General features: G+C 36.4%; 1 protein-coding gene across 1 annotated transcript in view; it reads right to left on the minus strand.

Annotated features, from left to right (window-relative positions):
• Positions 1-4,409, minus strand: part of kcng2 (potassium voltage-gated channel, subfamily G, member 2) — a 35,507-nt gene extending 31,098 nt beyond the window's left edge. Inside the window, exon 1 of the mRNA XM_079590879.1 lies at positions 3,991-4,409. The gene's annotated coding sequence lies outside the window, so the exon portion shown is untranslated. The remainder of the gene's footprint in view (positions 1-3,990) is intronic.
• Between the last annotated feature and the right edge of the window lie 1,591 nt (positions 4,410-6,000).

Consider the following 6,000-nt stretch of genomic DNA (forward strand, 5'->3'; position numbering starts at 1 on the left):
TTTTCAATCAACCTATAATGTAAAGAGACTTTAAAAAACATTGAAAAAATCTTACAAACCCTGAATTTTTATACAGATCTATTGTTGTGTATAATATGAAAACATGCACACACATACATGCACAAAAGGAGAGAAAACATAAAACATTGAGATGAGATTCCCTAAAGGCAAAGAGTGTAAGAGGGTGTTCAGACTGAGACAGTGTGGGCAGAGCTGTATGTCGGCTATCTATCTTTCTTTCTTTCTTTCTTTCTTTCTTTCTTTCTTTCTTTCTTTCTTTCTTTCTTTCTTTCTTTCTTTCTTTCTTTCTTTCTTTCTTTCTTTCTTTTTCAATGTCTATTCCTTTAGTCCTGTGGGTCTGTATTGAAGAAGTTGGTTTTGAAGCTGGTCTGTGTGACCGATAGTTAAAGACCTGGAAGACCCCCCAAATTATATACAATATCCCGGAAATCGAGTGAGTGAGAGAGAGCCTTTTTCCACCTGGAAAGATGCGTTTTCGGTGATCCGATCACAAGTGGTCAGCCAAGACTGTAACACCTGGTATTATCACACATTTCTAATGCGTCTTCTGTGACCACTCTTTTTTCGTCACACTCAACTATACATCACTTTCACTTTCGGCGCACAAATGCTATTGAATGAATGAACCTGTGTTAGGACACTTATGCAAATAATAGTGGCATATAATATATATATATATATTTATTTATTTTTTTATTTTTTTTTATTGTGCCATCTCCTGGAAATGTGCTTTTGCAGGGTTTACACAACACATGGGCATGACTTGTATGATGTATCACTAATAATCATCTTAAATATTACTAATCACTAATTAGTGATAAAAATAAATATCACTAATAGGTTAATGGCTATTTGAGTGAGGCGATTCAATCGCTGGTTTTTAATAGAGGAAAACAGAAATAAGTGCTATATAAGGGGATTTTACGGTAGCCTATACTAATATTTAACTCTAAATTATGAACCATTTATCATCTGTACTGCCAAAAAGTAACCACTAGAAAACTGTATAGCCCTACAGTATATAAATAAATAAATATATATGTATATATATATATATATATATATATATATTGGATATAGCTTATATGCATACATTATTAGAGACTACTTTTTGTCAAACTTGAGATTGTTTTTGTTTTTTGTTAATTTGAAGTGTCAGTTTTGGCATCATTTACATTCAAATCTAGACACAGAGAAAGCATTTTGTTACTCGTCATCATACTAGTTTATAGCTTGATCAGTCAGACGAATGTAATAAGAATATTGACACAATGCGAGATCTGGTGTGTGGTCTCTCCTGTTTGAAAATCGGTCAGCTAATCGGTCAGTGATCGATAAATTCAGATTCAAGTAGCTTTATTGCCATGGTAAAAAGTCTTTACATTGCTAAAGCATTGACAGGGCTCTGAAGCAATTGTGTTGAGCGTTGTCAAATTTACAGGCAACAATGGGCATCGAATGAGGCAGTGATTGACAGCGCTCTAAGCTAGAGGCATTGGGCATAGTCCTACCTTAGGCCTACCTGTTCTTGCCAGTTTAGAAAACGAGCGTTTCGCTTTTCAGTGCTGTAAATCCATTTATCCTTTGCTGAAACTTCCTCTTCGTCATGGAGAGAGCGGGAGCGTAAGCTTGCAAGCCCGAGCACTTTGAAAATAAGGAGTAAGGCGTTTTCAGACGCGACATGAGAACTACCCCTAAAATCCGCAATGTGCGCTCGTCAATTGCCTGAAATTTTAAAACCTCCGCCCAGTAACTACTGTAATTAAGCTACTAGTACTGTAGAAATAGATTCATGATAAAATATTTGTAAAAACCGCTGAACAGAGGCCCCCTGATCACGTAGGCCCCTAGACTGCAGCCTTTGCGTTAATTTGCCCCTGCCTTGGAGACTGTCATGACAATTAGCAATCGGCACAGATCCATTCTAAGACGCCTGTAACATTGATTTCCTTTTTGTGAACTACTTCATCAAGGTCCCCGTATAGACATATTAAAGCACAGCCACACAAACTCTCCAGCACAGACAGACAGCTGAGGTCCTATGGGGCGGTGAGAGATGAAAAGGAACGGCGTACAGGAGTCTGTATGGGTGATGGTGCTGATGATGAGTGTTGCGGTGCTGTACTGTGTGTTCCCGCGTATTCAATAGTGCTGATGGGGAGATTTCTGCTACGGCACTTTGAGGTAGAGGCTGATTAAGGCACTCATGAATCAACATGAGGTATTTGTTCTTCATATGGCGACGTTATTCACGCCGCTGTGCTGTAAAACGAACGGGAAGACAATAAGTGGATTGTTTTTCTGTCAGTTTTTCTGTCTCCAGTGATGGGTTACGCTGCTAGGCAACCCTTAAAGTTTATGATAAAACCGCAAGTCCTCTCATTCAACAAAACACACAGATTAACTGTGCGCTGTTTCAAACCAAAAACATATTATCTTAAACATTAAGATTGTTTGGTTTTAAGTGTTGATTAAAATGAATCAATTGATATTAATATGCAAATTAGGCATTTGCAAAATGCTTACTTAGATCAAACAAACTTAGATGTTGATTTTCTTTTTATCAGTTAATTCCCTGGGAATGGAACCTATGACCAAAGTGTTGCTAGAGACAGGACCAGGATATATATAACTCCATAGCTTGGAAAAGAATTGAAGAAAAAAAGATGTGCACATCATACTCAGATTAAAGTGTCATTCAGACACTACAAATTGAGTCATTTAAATAAATCTCTGCTGGATAACTGCGACAGGTTTGGGGTCTGTTTCATTTCTCATTAAGGGGTCATTTCTCTCAGAAGCAGCAATACAGACAAAACTGTCAGATCCTCAGTATTAAAAACACATTTATGAATGAATTTAAGTTGGACAAAAAACCAAGACTGTCAATAAGTTTTAAGTGACAATAAAAAGTAATACACACTATCTAGAAAGAGATCACATTTATGCATGTCTTTTCAGACATACTTCAAACTGACATTATTAGGTTTTTTTATGCTTAAACGACTGTGTTAATAGCCATTGTACCAAATGTACTTTAACTGATGAGTTAGATGGTAATCTATTGTGTCACCAACTCACCCAAATGATACATGCACCATTAAAACCTAAATGTCATGTAATATCCAAAGGACTTATACTATCCATTCCACACACACACACAAAAAAAAACATGTTAATTGTCACTTCAATAATAGGTGGCTTGCATATCACCTCATTCTTTTCTTTATCAAACACACATTGCAATGAATTGCAGTTGTCCACAACCATCTAATTAAGTTGTCTTTTTCTAACACTTTTAACTTGTATTTGCTTAGTCATTTATAATATAGGCTAACAGCGATATTTATGAATATATAGCCTAAATTAATATAAATATATGATGTCAAAGTTTCATGACAACCCTAACTTGTTACTTAAATGTACAAATACTAATTTGGAAAGCATTATAATACAATCATATTAAAATAGAGTGGCCATTAAAACTCACAGTGTTTTAGTCATCCTGGTTTTAGTTTGCAGCTTTAAAAATGATCTAATCATATTGTTTTCCCACAGCTGATATGAAATGGATTCATGAATGTGCTGGTAAAATGAAGCCATGTTTTATTAAATTAATATTAATTCTCAGTTATGTAACTTTATAGTTTGCCATCTTGATTTGCCTGAAATCGTAAACTCCTATATTCCATGTTATAATATCATCTACAGAGAAACAGAGGAGTGTAATAGGCTACTAATGAAACGCAGTAGATATGAAATAAAGGTTTTGTATTAAAGCCAAGCGATTTCCAAACATAGCGTTTTGGAAGTCAGAAGAGCACCGTAAGCTTTGGATAAGCTCTGCTTTATTTACCTGCTATTGCGATAACGCATACAGAAACAAACATACAAGAGCCGCAGATATGAACAGACTAATTGCAAACAAATACAAACTCGAAAAAAATACAAAATGAACAGTCGACTTACCCGTTTTAAGCCCATTGATTTTGCGCTGCCCTGCTCATTTTCAGCTTGGACATGTAAGTTGTGCTGCGATGCATTTGCACATTTAGGATACTTTTATTCCGTTATCCGTATTGCTGGATGATTTGATACCAGCATTAGACTGACTCCAGCTCATAGCTCCTTCACAACTGCTAAAGTTCCTCAGTCTTCGTGTCAGAACACCGGATCTGTTAATGGGTGTTACTGCTGCTCTCGCGCGCACACTCGAGTCCCCATCTCACCCCGAGTCTGCTTGCTTAGTAATAACAGAGCATTACCATGCAGAAATACGATAAAACACTTCTCTCTCTATTTAATTTTACGAGTTTACTCATTAAGTTATCGACATTATAACCCATCCTGTTGAACAGCTCATTTGCGCGTGAATGTGGACGGAATAGAAGGTCTTTCCATGAGTTTCAACACATTAGCCTAGTTATTTAACTTTTTGTGTCACTGGTTTCGCATTACACACACATCATGTCTCATTGGTGTAGATTTTAGCAGCTTTCATGGGTGTGTGTAGGTAATTCATCAATAAATATAGCATATCTAATTATATCATTATAGTAGGCTATTCATTTTATAAATAATAACAAAACTACTGTTTCAAATAATGTGAGCGCAGCTCAAGACTAGTTTTGACCAAAATGGTTTGGAAAAAACATATACCATTAGATTGCATACATTACAAAACATGAATAAGAGCATTATAAAATCTCAGTCACTCTCATATTTTTCTGTGAGTCCGATCTTCTGAAATGGACACAGTCTGACCACTGAGGGGAGACAGAGAAGTCGATTCTTCCATCACAGTCACAGACTGTCAATGGCCTGTAATGTCAATTTGTCCCCTCAGGTTCACATCTTTCTTTTTGTGCCCATTACCTCAAATTTTCGTCATGACACCTTGGAAACAATTCCTGATTAAGGTCTCATGACCGAAACATATCCATTCGGCTATAAATTACCTGAGAATAACCTGGGAAGAAACCTAGGGACATTTTAAATGGTTTTAAAACATCCCTTACAGCGCCTTTAATGACAGACTCAAAGGCACAGTTAATAAACATTTTGCTCCTGCAATGCACTTAAAGAATGAAATAATGATTCCCACGACCAGCTCAGAATAAACTGTATTTCCTGTTTACAATCATGTTGCGTTGCTCTGAGAGAAATCAAAATTAACAATGTATCAGGAGAGGTTTGTAATTAAGGCTGAGAGCTGATGTGTAGAAGCACGTCTGCGTGTCAGATGCTCAGCATCATACTGTTCATTATTGTTTTCTGCACACCAAACAAACTCTGAACATTATGTAAATCATCTGAGTTTAATGAGCGCGAACTGGTTGTATATTTTAATTGTGAAGTCGAAAGTTGTCTGTTTTCTCTTGTATCTGCAAAGAGGATGTTATGTGACCATACAAATTTTTGATGAGAATTGGATGGCCTATAAATATTTCATTGTTTTTGTATGCAAGTTTAAAGTCTCTAAAGTGACTCAACAGTCATTCTGGTATTATTTTTGGGCAGAAAAAAACAAGTCTGTCGTTTGTTCAGAATCACTAACCATCATCCTTGTGAGCTTACAGTGATGTGCTGATAAACTAACATCCTGTAAAGTGCCCTTATTATGCTTTTTTGGATGGTATACCTTTCATGTAGTGTGTATTATAGCTGTTTATTGATGTAAAAGGTCTGCCAAGTTTCAAATATTCAAAGTGACAAATGTAGGTATTGTCTCCCAAAAGAAAGAACCGATTCTGAACTTCTGATTTAGTCATGTCTGTCTTTCTTCCTGCACGAACAAATTTTGCTGGTTTGAAAAAAATAGCATAATACCAATGGTCTTCATTGAATGCCCGCGTTTAGTTTTTTGACATGCGCTGTAAGCGTGTAGACCAATCACAACAGACTGGACTGTGACCAATCAGAGCAGAGTATCCTCTGAGGAAGGGAGGTATTTAGAGAGACTGGATACTTGATCAAAGA

The sequence above is a fragment of the Phoxinus phoxinus genome, assembly GCF_949152265.1.
Source record: "Phoxinus phoxinus genome assembly, chromosome: 19".
In the NCBI taxonomy this organism is placed as follows: Eukaryota; Metazoa; Chordata; class Actinopteri; order Cypriniformes; family Leuciscidae; genus Phoxinus; species Phoxinus phoxinus.